The following is a 17,653-nucleotide window of genomic DNA, read 5'->3' on the forward strand; positions in this document are numbered from 1 at the left end:
GCCTCGATCTTCGGAATGGTTGATTAATAGAAAAGATCCACTATGACGTCATGAGGATTTTTATGAATTTATGAAGATGATATCATCCTTTCCTATGGCGGGTTATGAAGCTTTGTTCAAGATTAAAATGTTTAGAAGAATCAAAGAAGACTCGCCGACCAGAGACAGTGAAGATTGACATGGAAAAGTTCAAATCAATCTGGGGCCTAATGTTGGGGATATGACCGCATGATGTAACCTGCCTTATAAGAGCCGGGTTAGGCTATTGGCGACTTAAAAATGAAGCCTTAGATAGGCCCAAGAGATCGGTACATGAAGACAGGGAGGTGACTTACGAGGTGGGTCGGATGAAGGCCCAAGCCAGAAGACGGTGCGTGACCCGGAATTATAAGCTGCCCGATGGTAACTTGTCAAAGAAGGCAAGGCGATTTAGATCCATGATCTGTTACAAAGTGTAACCCGACCTGGACACTTCTAAGCCAAGGGCCTCGACCTATGTATATAAAGGTGAGTCCCTGCGGGGGGTTAAACTTAAGTTACAATTAATCGATAGCTAGGTCAAGCAATCTGCCCTCTTGTAATCGATATTCAAGCAATAGCAACAAGAGCAGGAGTAGGCTTTTACCTCCATCGTGAGGGGCCGAACCTGGGTAAACTCGTGTCTCTCGTCCCGCTCAACCCCTTTAAGCTAATCACCGTAGCCATGGCCTCGCACCTAAGTCCTTTCACTAGGGCATCTGTCGTGTTAGCCCCAAGACAGCGTCGGTACACTACTGAATGATGCTGCTAACACGACACAACGATCAAAGTCCCTTTGATGAAACTGTGTGCGATGCATTAATCACAAACAGTGATGTAAAAACCATCAAAAAAGGTGCAAAACGTTTGCGATGAAGGATATATCAAACATGGTTCAGATTTTAGTTGTGTGTGTGATGCGGGGCATACGATTTAGTTCAGTTAACTATTTGTGATGAGGCAGAACAAAAGAAATGGGCAATCAGATGAAGGCGTGTGCGATATACGGCATACAATTCACTCAGATAAATTGTTTGTGATGAGGCGGAACAACAGAAACATGCAGCCAGATGAAGGTGTGTGTGATATACGGCATACCATTCACTCAGATGAACTGTTTGTCATTAGGCAACACAAAAGAAACGGTCAGCCAGATCAAGGTATGTGTGATATACGGCATACGGTTCACTCGGATAAACTGTTTTGGAATAGGCAATGCAACAGAAATGGTTCAACCAGATCTAGGTGTGTGCAATGTGATACGTCCATTTTGCATCATGCTTTTATATCGATATTTATTGCATTATGGGCTGTTATTACACATTATGTCACAATACTTATGCCTATTCTCTCTTATTTTACAAGGTTTACATGAAGAGGGGGAATGCTGGCAGCTGGAATTCTGGGCTGGAAAAGGAGCAAATATTAGAGACCTATTCTGCACATATCCGAAAGTCCTGAAACTCCATGGGAATTACTTTTAGAATATATAAAAAATATTGGGCGAAGAAAGTACCAGAGGGGGCCACCCACCGTCCACGAGGGTGGGGGTGCGCCCTACCCCCTGGGCGCGCCCCCTGCCTCGTGGGCCCCTGGTGGCCCTCTGATGCCCATCTTTGGCTATATGGAGTCTTTCATTGGGAAAAAATCATAAGCAAGATTTTGGGACGAGACTCCACCGCCACGAGGCGGAACCAATCTAGGGCTCTGGCGGAGCTGTTCTGCTGGGGAAACTTCCCTCCGGGAGGGGGAAATCATCGCCATCGTCATCACCAATGATCCTCTCATCGGGAGGGGGTCAATATCCATCAACATCTTCACCAGCACCATCTCCTCTCAAACCCTAGTTCATCTCTTGTATCCAATTCTTGTCTCCAAGTCTGGGATTGGTACCTGTAGGTTGCTAGTAGTGTTGATTACTCCTTGTAGTTGATGCTTGTTGGTTTATTTGGTGGAAGATCATATGTTCAGATACTATCTGCATATTAATACTCCTCTGATTATGAACATGAATATGCTTTGTGAGTAGTTACGTTTGTTCCTGGGGACATGGGAGAAGTCTTGCTATTAGTAGTCATGTGAATTTGGTATTTGTTCGATATTTTGATGAGACGTATGCTGTCTCTCCTCTAGTGGTGTTATGTGAACGTCGACTACATGAAACTTCACCATTATTTGGGCCTAGAGGAAGGCATTGGGAAGTAATAAGTAGATGATGGGTTGCTAGAGTGACAGAAGCTTAAACCCTAGTTTATGCGTTGCTTCGTAAGGGGCTGATTTGGATCCATATGTTTCATGCTATGGTTAGGTTTACCTTAATACTGTTGTTGTAGTTGAGGAAGCTTGCAATAGAGGTTAATCACAAGTGGGATGCTTGTCCATGTAAGGGCAGTACCCAAGCACCGATCCACCACATACCAAATTATCAAAGTACCGAACGTGAATCATATGATCGTGATGAAAACTAGCTTGACGATAATTCCCATGTGTCCTCGGGAGCGCTTTTCTCTATATAAGAATTTGTCTAGGCTTGTCCTTTGCTACAAAAAGGATTGGGCCACCTTTCTGCACTTTATTTACTTTTGTTACTTGTTGCTCGTTACAAATTATCTTATCACAAAACTATCTGTCACCTATAATTTCAGTGCTTGCAGAGAATACCTTGCTGAAAACCGCTTATCATTTCCTTCTGCTCCTCGTTGGGTTCGACACTCTTACTTATCGAAAGGACTATGATAGATCCCCTATACTTGTGGGTCATCAAGACTCTTTTCTGGCGCCGTTGCCGGGGAGTGAAGCACCTTTGGTAGGTGGAATTTGGTAAGGAAAAATTTATATAGTGTGCTGAAATTTATAGTCGCTTGTTACTATGGAAAGTAATCCTCTGAGGGGCTTGTTCGTGGTATCTTCACCCCGACCGGTAGAGCAAAGAGTTGCTCCCCAACCTACTGAACCTACTAAACCTAATGAAAATGAAAATGTCTGCTTTGAAATTCCTTCGGGTATGATAGAAAAACTGCTAGCTAATCCTTTTGTAGGAGATGGAACATTACATCCTGATGAGCACCTAACATATGTGGATGAAGTTTGTGGATTATTTAAGCTTGCAGGTATGCCCGATGATGTTATCAAGAAGAAGGTCTTCCCTTTATCTTTGGAGGGAGACGCATTGACATGGTATAGGCTATGTGATGATATGGGATCATGGAACTACAAACGATTGAAATTGGAATTTCATCAGAAGTTTTATCCTATGCATCTTGTTCATCATGATCGTAATTATATATATAATTTTTGGCCTCGCGAAGGAGAAAGCATCGCTCAAGCTTGGGGAAGGCTTAAGTCAATGTTATATTCATGCCCCAATCATGAGCTCTCAAGAGAAATGATTATTCAAAAAAATTATGCTCGGCTTTCTGATAACAACCGCACCATGCTCGATACTTCTTGTGCTGGCTCTTTTATGATGAAGACTATTGAATTCAAATGGGATTTATTGGAAAGAATTTAACGCAACTCTGAAGATTGGGACCTCGACGACGGTAAGAAGTCAGGTATGATACCTAAGTTTGATTGTGTTAAATCTTTTATGGATACCAATGTTTTCCATAAATTTAGCACTAAATATGGACTTGACTCTGAAATAGTAGCTTCTTTCTATGAATCTTTTGCTACTCATGTTGATATCCCTAGGGAGAAGTGGTTTAAATATCATCCTCCCATAGAAGTAAAAGTATCTGCACCTATTAAAGTTGAAGAAAATACTATCACTTATAATGATCCTATTGTTCCTACTCCTTATGTTGAGAAACCACCTTTTCCTGTTAGGATAGAAGATCATGCTAAAGCTTCAACTATGGTTCGTAAAAGCAATATTATAACCTATACACCTCCTGAGAAAATTAAAGTTGAACCTAATATTGTTATTGTTAAAGATCTCTTGTCTCATAATATTGATGGGCATGTTATTCATTTCTGTGATGAGACTGCTAGAATTGCTAAACCTTGTGCTAAAGATAAACATAGACCCGTGGTAGGCATGCCTGTTATTTCTGTTAAAATAGGAGATCATTGTTATCATGGCTTATGTGATATGGGTGCCAGTGCTAGTGCTATACCTCATGACTTATACAAAGAAATTATGCATGATATTGCACCTGCTGAGATAGAAGATATTAATGTCACAATTAAACTTGCCAATAGAGATACTATTTCACCAATTGGAATTGTTAGAGATGTTGAAGTCTTGTGTGGGAAAACTAAATATCCTGCTGATTTTCTTGTTCTTGGTTCCCCACAAGATAGCTTTTGTCCCATTATATTTGGTAGACCCTTCTTGAACACAGTTAATGCTAGGATAAATTGCGAAAAGGATGTTGTTACTATTGGTTTAGGTGATATGTCTCATGAGTTTAATTTCTCTAAATTTCGTAGACAACACCGTGAAGAGGAATTGCCTAGTAAAGATGAAATTATTGGTCTTGCTTCTATTGCCGTGCCTCCTAGTGATCCTTTAGAACAATATTTGCTAGACCATGAAAATGATAGGTATATGAATGAAAGAAGGGAAATAGATGAAGTGTTCTTTAAACATGGACCTATTCTAAAACATAACTTGCCTTTTGAAATCTTAGAGGATCCTCCTCCACCCAAGGGTGATCCCGTGTTTGAGCTTAAACCATTGCCTGATACTCTTAAATATGCTTATCTTGATGAAAAGAAGATATATCCTGTTATTATTAGTGCTAAACTTTCAGAGAAGGAGGAAGAAAAACTATTATTGAAAACTTTGAAGAAGCACCGTGTTGCTATTGGATATACTCTTGATGATCTTAAGGGCATTAGTCCCACTCTATGTCAACACAAAATAAATTTGGAAAAAGATGCCAAACCAGTTATTGATCACCAACGACGACTGAATCCTAAGATGAAAGAAGTGGTAAGAAAAGAAATACTAAAGCTCCTTGAGGCAGGCGTGAAGAAACTAACCTTGTCTTGGATTGGGAGAAGTGCCACTTTATGGTGAATGAAGGTATTGTCTTGGGGCATGAAGTTTCTGAAAGAGGTATTGAAGTTGATAAAGCTAAGGTTGATGCTATTGAAAAGATGCCATGTCCCAAGGACATCAAAGGTATAAGAAGTTTCCTTGGTCACGCCGGTTTTTATAGGAGGTTCATTAAGGACTTCTCAAAAATTCCTCGGCCTCTAACTAATTTATTATAGAAAGATATACCATTCGTCTTTAATGATGATTGCGTAGAAGCATTTGAAATACTTAAGAAAGCATTGATCTCTGCACCTATTGTTTAGCCACCTGATTGGAATTTACCCTTTGAAATTATGTGTGATGCTAGTGATTATGCTGTAGGTGCTGTTCTAGGGCAAAGAGTTGATAGGAAATTAAATGTTATTCAATATGCTAGTAAAAATCTAGACAATGCTCAGAGAAATTATGCTACTACTGAAAAAGAATTTTTGACAGTTGTATTCGCTTGTGATAAGTTCAGACCTTATATTGTTGAGTCTAAAGTAACTATTCACACGGATCATGCTGCTATTAAATATCTTATGGAAAAGAAAGGTGCTAAACCTAGACTTATTAGATGGGTTCTCTTGCTACAAGAATTTGATTTGCATATTATTGCTAGAAAGGGAGCTGAGAACCCCGTTGCAGACAACTTGTCTAGGCTAGAGAATGTTCTTGATGACCCACTACCTATTGATGATAGCTTTCCTGATGAACAATTAAATGTCATAAATGCTTCTCATACTGCTCCATGGTATGCTGATTATGCTAATTATATTGTTGCTAAATTTATACCACCTAGTTTCACATACCAGCAAAAGAAAAAGGTTTTCTATGATTTGAGACATTACTTTTGGGATGACCCATATCTTTATAAAGAAGGAGTAGATGGTGTTATTAGACGTTGTGTACCTAATCATGAACAGGAATAGATCCTACGCAAGTGTCACTCCAAAGCTTTTGGAGGACACCACGCTGGAGATAGAACTGCACATACGGTATTGCAATCCGGTTTTTATTGGCCTACTCCCTTCAAGGATACCCATAAGTTTGTTGTATCTTGTGATGAATGTCAAAGAATTGGTAATATTAGTAGATGTCAAGAAATGCCTATGAATTATTCACTTGTTATTGAACCATTTGATGTTTGGGGCTTTGATTATATGGGACCTTTTCCTGCCTCCCATGGATACACACATATTTTAGTTGTTGTTGATTACGTTACTAAGTGGGTAGAAGCTATTCCAACTAGTAGTGCTGATCATAACACCTCTATTAAGATGCTTAAAGAAGTTATTTTTCCGAGGTTTGGGGTCCCTAGATATCTAATGATTGATGGTGGTTCACATTTTATTCATGGTACTTTCCGTAAAATGCTTGCTAAGTATGATGTTAATCATAGAATTGGATCTCCTTATCACCCATAGTCTAGTGGTCAAGTAGAATTGAGTAATAGAGAACTCAAATTAATTTTGCAAAAGACTGTTAATAGATCTAGAAAGAATTGGTCGAAGAAACTTGATGATGCATTATGGTCCTATAGAACTACATATAAAAATCCTATGGGTATGTCTCAGTATAAAATGGTTTATTGAAAAGCATGTCACTTACCTCTTGAACTAGAACATATGGCTTATTGGGCTACTAAAGAGCTCAATTATGATTTCAAACTTGCCGGTGAGAAAAGGTTATTTGACATTAGCTCACTTGATGAATGGAAAACCCAAGCCTATGAGAATGCCAAATTGTTTAAAGAAAAAGTTAAAAGATGGCATGACAAAAGGATACAAAAGCATGAGTTTAATGTAGGTGATTATGTATTGCTATACAACTCTCGTTTAAGAATTTTTGCAGGAAAGCTTCTCTCTAAATGGGAAGGTCCTTACATTGTCGAGGAGGTCTATCATTCTGGTGCCATAAAAATCAACAACTTCGAAGGCACAAATCCGAAGGTGGTGAACGGTCAAAGAATCAAACATTATATCTCAGGTAATCCTAGAAATGTTGAAACCAATGTTATTGAAACCGTAACCCTGGAGGAATACATAAGGGACACTTTCCGGGAAGTTTTAGACTCCGAAAAGGAATAGGTATATGGTACGGTAAGTAAACCGACTCCAAAACAGTTCTAATGGTAATTTTTCTCCGTTTTGGAATATTTAGAAAAATAGAAAAATAAGAAGCAGTCCGGGAAGGACACAAGGACTTCACGAGGGTGGAGGGAGCGCCCTACCCCCCTGGGCGTGCCCCCTGCCTCATGGGCACCTCGTGCGCTCTCCGGACTCCGTTTTCTTACACATTACGTATTTTAATCGGTAAAAATTCATTATATAACCTCTCAAAAGTTTTGACCACCATACCTCGCAAAAATCTCATGTTCTTGTTTCGAGTTGTTTTCTGCCAGGGTTGTCAAAGCCAAGAATCATGTCGTTTCCCTCCTCCTCCAACAATGAGGGCAATGATGCTTGGCTAATGAAGATAGAGTTGAAGAGAGGAGAACCCATGGAGATCAACAAGGATGAAGGGATCAAGAAGGCCACGGAGGACCTAGTTCCGGCAACAGAAGACATCCTTCAACTTGATCACAATCTTCTTATCGCAACTGAGATCGAAGCTTTCGAGATGATTGAACTAGCTCGTATACAAAACAAGTATCTCACACGTGAAATTTTTTTGTTGAAGGAGCATATCATCGCACTCAAGCGCATTATCCGCAAGTTGGAAGACCTCCTACACTCGATGTGTGACTATCCATCATCACCACCATCTTCTTCACCAACAAAGGAAACATAATCACATGGATATGGGCACTCCCTTTGGCAACTGCCAAGCTTGGGGAAGTGCCCCTGTATCGTATCACCATCACTTCTATCTTTACTATTATTCTTAGTTCGATCCTTTTGATAATATTTTGATCTAGTAGAATAAAAGTTTTTAGTATGATCTAGTGTGAGTTTTGCTTTATGATGCTTCTACGTAATCGAGTCTGTGAGCTATATATAATAAAGATTAGTGTTGAGTCAAGGGCTTGATTATTTTGCCATAATCTTGAGTGAATAAAAGAAAAGAGAAAGAAATAAAAAGAAACAAAGAGATCATATGGATCTTATGGAGAGTAATGAGCTCACATAGAAAGAGTATGATGAATAAAAGTTGTTGAGAGTTGACAAACATAGTTTTGGTCATCGTTGCAATTAATAGGAAGTAATAAAGAAAGAGAGGTCTTCACATATAAATACACTATCTTGGACATCTTTTATGATTGTGAGCACTCATTAAAATATGACATGCTAAAGAGTTGATGTTGGACAAGGAAGACAACATAATGGGTTATGTTTTCTTACATCTGAGATAAATTATATTGTCATGGATCATCCAACATGACTGAGCTTGCCTTTCCCCCTCATGCTAGCCAAATTCTTTGCACCAAGTAGAGATACTAGTTGTCCTTCCAAATATCCTTAAACCAGTTTTGCCATGAGAGTCCACCATACCTACCTATGGATTAAATAAGATCCTCCAAGTAAGTTGTCATCGGTGCAAGCAATAAAAATTGCTCTCAAAATATGTATGACTTATTAGTGTGGGAGAAAATAAGCTTTATACGATCATGTGATATGGAAGAAATAAAAGCGACGGACTGCATAATAAAGGCCCATATCACAAGTGGCAATATAAAGTGACGTTCTTTCGCATTAAGATTTTGTGCATCCAACCATAAAAGCACATGACAACCTCTGCTTCCCTCTGCGAAGGGCCTATCTTTTACTTTTATCTCCTACCTTGCATAAGAGGCATGGTGATCTTCACCCTTCCCTTTTAAATTTTATCTTTTGGCAAGCACAACATGTTGGAAAGATCCTGGTATATATGGCTAATTGGATGTGAGTTTTCATGAACTATTATTGTTGACATTACCCTTGAGGTAAAACATTGGGAGGCAAAACTATAAGCCCCTATCTTTCTCTGTGTCCGATTAAAACTCCATACCCATAAGTATTGCGTGAGTGTTAGCAATTGTGAAAGACTATATGATAGTTGAGTATGTGGACTTGCTGAAAAGCTCTTATATTGACTCTTTCCTATGTTATGATAAATTGCAATTGCTCCAATGACTGAGATTATAGTTTGTTAGTTTTGAATGAAGTTTATGATTCATAGTTGAAATTGTGATTGAATTGTTACTCTAAGCATAAGAGATCATATGCCAAGAATTATATAAGTTGTTGTTCTAAGAATGATCATGATGCCCTCATGTCCGTATTTTATTTTTATCGACACCTCTATCTTTAAACATGTAGACATATTTTTCGATTTCTGCTTTCGCTTGAGGACAAGCGAGGTCTAAGCTTGGGGGAGTTGATACGTACATTTTGCATCATGCTTTTATATCGATATTTATTGCATTATGGGCTGTTATTACACATTATGTCATAATACTTATGCATATTCTCTCTTATTTTACAAGGTGTACATAAAGAGGGAGAATGCCGGAGCTGGGATTCTGGGCTGGAACAGGAGCAAATATTAGAGACCTATTCTGCACAGCTCCAAAAGTCCAGAAACTTCAGGAAGTCATTTTTAGAATATAAAAAAAATACTAAGCGCAAGAAGTTTCGGAGGGGGGCCACACCCTGCCCATGAGGGTGGGGGGCGCGCCCCCGGCCTCGTGGGCCCCCTGGTGGCCCTCCGATGCCCATCTTCTCCTATATGGAGTCTTTCAACGAGAAAAAAAATCATAAGCAAGCTTTCGGGACGAGACTCCGCCGCCACGAGGCGGAACCTTGGCGGAACCAATCTAGGGATCTGGCGAAGCTGTTTTGCCGGGGAAACTTCCCTCCGGGAGGGGGAAATTATCGCCATCGTCATCACCAACAACCCTCTCATCGGGAGGGGGTCAATCTCCATCAACATCTTCACCAGCACCATCTCCTCTCAAACCCTAGTTCCTCTCTTGTATCCAATTCTTGTCTCCAAGTCTGGGATTGGTACCTGTAGGTTGCTAGTAGTGTTGATTACTCCTTGTAGTTGATGCTAGTTGGTTTATTTGGTGGAAGATCATGTGTTCAGATCCTATATGCATATTAATACTCCTCTGATTATGAACATCAATATGCTTTGTGAGTAGTTACGTTTGTTCCTGAGGACATGGGAGAAGTCTTGCTATTAGTAGTCATGTGAATTTGGTATTCGTTCGATATTTTGATGAGATGTATGTTGTCTCTCCTCTAGTGGTGTTATGTGAACGTCGACTACATGACACTTCACCATTATTTGGGCCTAGAGGAAGGCATTGGGAAGTAATAAGTAGATGATGGGTTGCTAGAGTGACAGAATCTTAAACCCTAGTTTATGTGTTGCTTCGTAAAGGGCTGATTTGGATCCATATGTTTCATGCTATGGTTAGGTTTACCTTAATACTTTTGTTGTAGTTGAGGATGCTTGCAATAGAGGTTAATCATAAGTGGGATGCTTGTCCAAGTAAGGGCAGTACCCAAGCACGAGTCCACCCACATACCAAATTATCAATGTACTGAACATGAATCATATGATCGTGATGAAAACTAGCTTGACGATAATTCCCATGTGTCCTCGGGAGCGCTTTTCTCTATATAAGAATTTGTCCAGGCTTGTCCTTTTCTACAAAAAGGATTGGGCCACCTTGCTGTACTTTATTTACTTTTGTTACTTGTTGCTCGTTACAAATTATCTTATCACAAAACTATCTGTCACCTATAATTTCAGTGCTTGCAGAGAATACCTTGCTGAGAACCGCTTACCATTTCCTTCTGCTCCTCGTTGGGTTCGACACTCTTACTTATCGAAAGGACTACAATAGATCCCCTATACTTGTGGGTCATCAGATACTTCTTTTGGTCGGTAAAAATTTATTATATAATCTCCTGACGGTTTTGACCACCGTATCACGCAAATATCTTCTGTCTTTGTTTCAAGTTGTTTCTGCTGCAGATTTAGAGCAAGATGTCTTCTCAAGAGTCAGTCGGGCAGAGTTGGGTGTCTCATCCAACACCGGGGCCAAGAGCAAATAGCCATGTTGACCACTTTGGGCCATCAACTGAGGAAGTGATGGAGGCCTACTTGAAAAGGATAGATGCCATGGAGGAGGATGAAGAAGTTACTTCTCATTTCCGAGCTGGATTCACTATGGGGGAACTACATAGCTCAGCTATTCCAAACTCGGTCATCCCTTCCAATTTTAGATTTCTTTCTTATGAAAATATGAAAAAGAGTGTTCTTTTTCTCCCGCAGATATGCAACATCCTTGGGTGAAAGGAGCTTTAGCCGTCACGGGCAAGCTCCGAAAGGAAATAATGGACCTCAAGCAGCAAGTCAATAAGCTTGAAGAAGAGAATCGTATCCTGAGGGGCATCAGCACCAAGAATATCACGTCACCACCCCCGAAGAAACAGACATAAACACATGGGTATGGGCACTCCCCTTGGCAACTGCCAAGCATGGGGGAATGCCTCGGTAATGTATCACCATCACTTTGATCTTTACCGTTTTTCTTAGTTCGATCCTTTTGGTAATATCTTGATCTAGTAGGATAAATTTTTAGTGTGATCTAGTTGTGAGTTTTGCTTTATGATCCTTCTATGTAATCGAGTCTGTGAGCCATATATAATAAAGATTAGTGTTGAGTCAAGGGCTTGATTATCTTGCTATGATCTTGAGGGAATAGAATAAAAGAGAAGAAATAAAGAGATCATATGGATCTTATGGAGAGTAATGACTTCACATATAAAGACTATGATGAATAAAAAATGTTGAGAGTTGACAAACATAGTTTTGGTCATCGTTGCAATTAATAGGAAGTAATAAAGAAAGAGAGGTTTTCACATATAAATATACTATCTTGGACATATTTTATGATTGTGAGCACTCATTAAAGTATGACATGCTAAAGAGTTGATGTTGGACAAGGAAGACAACGTAATGGGTTAAGTTTTCTTTCATCTAAGATAAATTATATTGTCATGGATCGTCCAACATGTTGAGATTGCCTTTCCCTCTCATGCTAGCCAAATTCTTTGCACCAAGTAGAGATACTACTTGTCCTTCCAAATATCCTTAAACCTAGTTTTGCCATGAGAGTCCACCTTATCTACCTATGGATTGAGTAAGATCCTTCAAGTAAGTTGTCATCGTTGCAAGCAATAAAAATTGCTCTCTAAATATGTATGATTTATTAGTGCGGAGAAAATAAGCTTATACAATCTTGTGATGTGGAAGAAATAAAAGCGAAGGACTGCATAATAAAGGTCCATATCACAAGTGGCAATAGAAAGTGACGTTCTTTTGCATTAAGATTTCATGCATCCAACCATAAAAGCACATGAAACCTCTACTTCCCTCTATGAAGGGCCTATCTTTTATTCTTGTCTTATACTGCATGCAAAGAGTCACGGTGATCTTCACCTTTCCCTTTTTACATTTTATCCTTTCGCAATCACAATGTGTTGGAAAGATCCTGATATATATTGCTAATTGGATGTGAGTTTTGATGAGCTATTATTGTTGACATTACCCTTTAGGTCAAAAGTTGGGAGGCAGAACTATAAGCCCCTATCGTTCTCTGTGTCCGATTAAAACTTCATAACCATAAATATCGCGTGAGTGTTAGCAATTGTGAAAGACTAAATGATGGTTGAGTATGTGGACTTGCTGAAAAGCTCTCATTGACTCTTTCTGATGTTATGATAAATTGCAATTGCCTCAATGACTGAGATTAGAGTTTGTTGGTTCTCAATGAAGTTTATGATTCATACTTGAAATTTTGATTGGATTGTTACTTTACCATAAGAGAATGATCATGATGCCCTCATGTCCGTATTTTATTTTTGTTAACACCTCTATCTCTAAACATGTGGACATATTTTTCGATTTCGGCTTTCGCTTGAGGACAAGCGAGGTCTAAGCTTGGGGGAGTTGATATGTCCATTTTGCATCATGCTTTTATATCGATATTTATTACATTATTGGCTATTATTACACATTATGTCACAATAATTATGCCTATTCTCTCTTATTTTACAAGGTTTACATGAAGAGGGGGAATGCCGGCAGCTGGAATTCTGGGCTGGAAAAGGAGAAAATATTAGAGACCTATTCTACACATCTCCAAAAGTCCTGAAACTCCACGGGAATTATTTTCAGAATATATAAAAAAGATTGGCCGAAGAAAGTACCAGAGGGGGCCACCCACCGTACACGAGGGTGGGGCGCGCCCTACCCCCCTCCCTACCTCGTGGGCCCCCTGGTTGCCCTCCGATGCCCATCTTTGGCTATATGGAGTCTTTCCTCGAGGAAAAAATCATAAGCAAGCTCACGGGATGAAACTCCGCTGCCATGAGGCGAAACCTTGGTAGAACCAATCTAGGGCTTCTGTGGAGCTGTTCTGTCGGGGAAACTTCCCTCCGGGAGGGGGAAATCATCACCATCGTCATCACCAACGATCCTCTCATCGAGAGGGGGTCAATCTCCGTCAACATCTTCACCAGCACCATCTCCTCTCAAACCCTAGTTCATCTCTTGTATCCAATCTTTGTATCCAACCCTCAGATTGGTACGTGTGGGTTGCTAGTAGTGTTGATTACTCCTTGTAGTTGATGCAAGTTGGTTTACTTGGTGGAAGATCATATGTTCAAATCCATTATGCATATTAATACCCCTCTGATTATGAACATTAATATGCTTTGTGAGTAGTTACGTTTGTTCCTGAGGACATGGGAGAAGTCTTGCTATAAGTAGTCATATGAATTTGGTATTCGTTCGATATTTCGATGAGATGTATGTTGTCATCCCTCTACTGGTGTCATGTGAACGTCGACTACATGACATTTCACCATTGTTTGGGCCTATAGGGAGGCATTGGGGAGTAATAAGTAGATGATGGGTTGCTAGAGTGACAGAAGCTTAAACCCTAGTTTATGAGTTGCTTCATAAGGGGCTCATTTGGATCCATATATTTCATGCTATGGTTAGGTTTACCTTAATACTTTTGTTGTAGTTGTGGATGCTTGCAACAGGGGTTAATCATAAGTGGGATGCTTGTCTAAGTAAGGGCAGTACCCAAGCACTGGTCCACCCACATATCAAATTATCAAAGTACCGAACGCGAATCATATGAGCGTGATGAAAACTAGCTTGATGATAATTCCCATGTGTCCTCGGGAGAGCTTTACTTTATATAAGAGTTTGTCCAGGCTTGTCCTTTCTTACAAAAAGGATTGGGCCATATTGTTGCACCTTATTTACTTTTACTATTTGTTACCCGTTACCAATTACCTTATCACAAAACTATATGTTACCGATAATTTCAGTGCTTGAAGAAAATACCTTGCTGAAAACCGCTTATCATTTCCTTCTGCTCCTTGTTGGGTTCGACACTCTTACTTATCAAAAAGGCTACGATATATCCCCTACACTTGTGGGTCATCACAATGGAGGGCATACAGTTCATTCCGATAAAATGTTTGTGTTGAGCCAAGAGAACAGAAACGTTTCACATAAACAAGATGTGTGTAATACGCGGTAAACATCCAATTACATAGGTGGCTAGTACACACATGACATTTCCACACACCAAAGTAAACTATTACATGGATAATTAACTAGGATAAACGATCGTCTGATCATCATCTACTTCTTGTGTTGGCTAGATGTTCCTTCTATGCTAAGTTTCCATTAATTGATGGCGTCACTACAAAAAAAAGACACATCTGTGACATTTTGGGCCGAACAAAAAAAATTATGTCATACATATGACACTTCTGTGACGATAATTGTGACAAAACCCGGTATCATCATAGATGTGGTGGGCTCCTACTTCTATGACAGAAAATGGGCTTTTCGTCCTGGGCGGGCCGGAGACGCATCTGCATGACATTCTTTGGGTTGTCCATGACGGAAAAAACCGTGGTAGAAGCAAGGATAAGGAAAATTTCGGGGAGTTCCCGGTTACGGTTGGAGGTCGGGGGCCGAGCGATGCGCGTTTCTCTCGTACACGTACGCGCGTGTGTGCGAGGCGTTGGCTCTAACTGAACCCGAGCGAGGCGTTGGGCTCTAACTGAACCCGAGCAATTGCACTGCAGGCTACACGTTACTGAACCCGAGCGATCGATCGATGGCTGTTAACTGAACTCAATCGAGCGATTCCTTCACTACTGCTGCTAACTGAAGCCGATCGATGCTGCCTCTGGATGAACAATGAGCATTGTGGGGGGTTTGGATGAACAGATCCCGGTGGGGGTGGATGAACAGGACCCCGTGGTGTTGCCTCTGGATGAACAGGACCCCGATCGATCGAGCCGGTTGGGGCTGGATGAACATGACCCCGTGGAGGGCTGGATGAACAGGACCACCCCATGGAGGGCTGGAGAACAGTAGACGGTGGAGGGCAGGATGAACAGTAGCCCGTGGAGGGGTGGTTGAACAGGAGCCCGTGGACAGGGCTGGTTGACCAGTAGTCGGTGGAGTAGCGCGCGGTGGAGGCTGGATGAACAGGAGCCCGTGGATGAACAGTCACAGGTGGAGGCTGGAGGAGGTCTAAGGTGGATGAACAGTAGCTCATGGAGGCTGGAGGGCGTCCACGATGGAGATGAATAGTATCCCGTGGAGTCCCGTTTTGCGGTACGCCACACCCCTCCTGATGAACAGGACCCCCGTTTCGACCGTAGCGCTCCAACACAAGTCCGTTTCCTCTGTTTTGCGGTACGCCCCACCCCTCCCGATGAACAGGACCCCCGTTTCGACCGTAGGAGGTCCGTTTCCTCCGTTTTGCGGTACGCTAGACCCCTCCCGATCAACAGGACCCCATTGCGAACGTAGGAGGTCCGTTTCCTCCGTTGTGCGGTATGCCAGGCCTCGTTTCCATCGCCTGTTCTGTCCAAGCCCTCCCGATGAACACGACCACGCATTCTGTTCCAACCCAGCCGGTTAGCTCCCACGCATTCCGTTGCCTCCCCATGAACATGACGCATTCCGTTGCCTCCGCATGAACACGACACATTCTGTTGCCTCCCCATGAACACGACGACGATGCTGTTTCTCCGTTCCGACCCAGCCATGTACATGAGCCCTGACCGTACATATGCGCGAGTAGGCGTTCGAGACCCCACTCGTATGTACACATACGTGGCCGTATTTTCTTTCTTGCACCCTGGCCGCTGTACGTACATGTACATGCTACGTGCGCGCCTCTACTATGACACATGCGCGTCTCTACTACGACACGTGCGTGCCTCTACATCGACCAGTATGTACGTACACGTTTGCGACCAGAATGACAACGCTATGTATGCTTCGACCAGGTGGGTCCCGACTGTCAGGCACTTCCTTGCCAGCGAAGATGTAGCTGGTGGGTCCCAGCAGTCAGGGGGAAATGTTTTTTTCGCGAAATACAGTGGCCCGTCCGGTGGGTCCCAGCTATCAGGTGGAGGAATCATTATTTTCCGCGTAATAAGGTGGCACTTCCTTGCTGCGGCCGTGGACCCAGCTGTCAGCCTCTCCACGTACAGTCCACGTCTGATGGCAGTCGTTCCTTGACCATGTTGACCACGCCGCTCTGAGAGCACCAGAGCGGTGGACGACGACGAGGCCTATGAAGGGCACGACATGGAGGCAGGGAAGACTCGACAGTTGTTTCCCACGCGGAGGGGAGTACGACTGTACAAGGGTTTACTGGTTCGTCTGCCGTCGCTGGAGAATAACAACAGGTGTGGGTGAGTAGAGTGATGGCTAGGCTAGCGATGGGAGTACGGTCGGGCGGTGAGGCCTGCGCGGCAGCACAGCCGGCCGCGAGGAGGAGGGAGCATGCAGTCCCGCCGGCGCTTGTTTGAGCGGCTGGAGCAGGAAGAGCAGAGATTGAAGAAGCACGGCGGCCGTTGGATGGACATCCAAGAGTTAGTGCTTGTGCGTCAACCTTTTTTCTAGGAAAGCCTCAAATCTGTGGAAAACAGCATATAGCCCATCTGCCATTATTTTTAATAATTTACAGCCCATTTGCTAATTCTTAAGGTTTTTTTGGAGCCCATATTCTTTTTGTTAGCATTACAGCCCATATTGTGGTAACGGTTAAAAAATTATACGAAATTTTGCATATTTCGGTGCGGTCCGAATTGTTTTTAATCCCGAAATTTCGACTCACATTCAAACTGATTTTAAAAATAAATGTATATCAATATAAAATCCAACAAATTCTCCACGCATAAAAATTAATGTAATTTAAAATCTTGAAATGAAAAAAAAGATATTTGAAACTAATTGCCGGTTTGATGTGTTTTAAAAATGTACAACCCATTTCTCATTACTAATGGGCCATTTTCTCGGCCAGCCGAATGAAAGCTCTCCTCGTCTTGAAAGATTTGCAGCCCAACACGCCTGACAAAGCGACTTACTTGGCAAATCACAAAAAAATTGGGTTGTGGCCGTGGACCCAACTGTTAGCCTCTCCATGTACAGTACTCTTCCGATGGAAGTCGTTCATTGACAACGTTGACCACGCCGCGCGGAGAGCACCACGGCGGTGGACGACGGCAAGGCCTAGGAAGGGGATGACACGACAGTGGAAGCCCGTGCGGAGAGGAC

Source organism: Triticum dicoccoides, chromosome 5A (assembly GCF_002162155.2).
Source record: "Triticum dicoccoides isolate Atlit2015 ecotype Zavitan chromosome 5A, WEW_v2.0, whole genome shotgun sequence".
In the NCBI taxonomy this organism is placed as follows: domain Eukaryota; kingdom Viridiplantae; phylum Streptophyta; class Magnoliopsida; order Poales; family Poaceae; genus Triticum; species Triticum dicoccoides.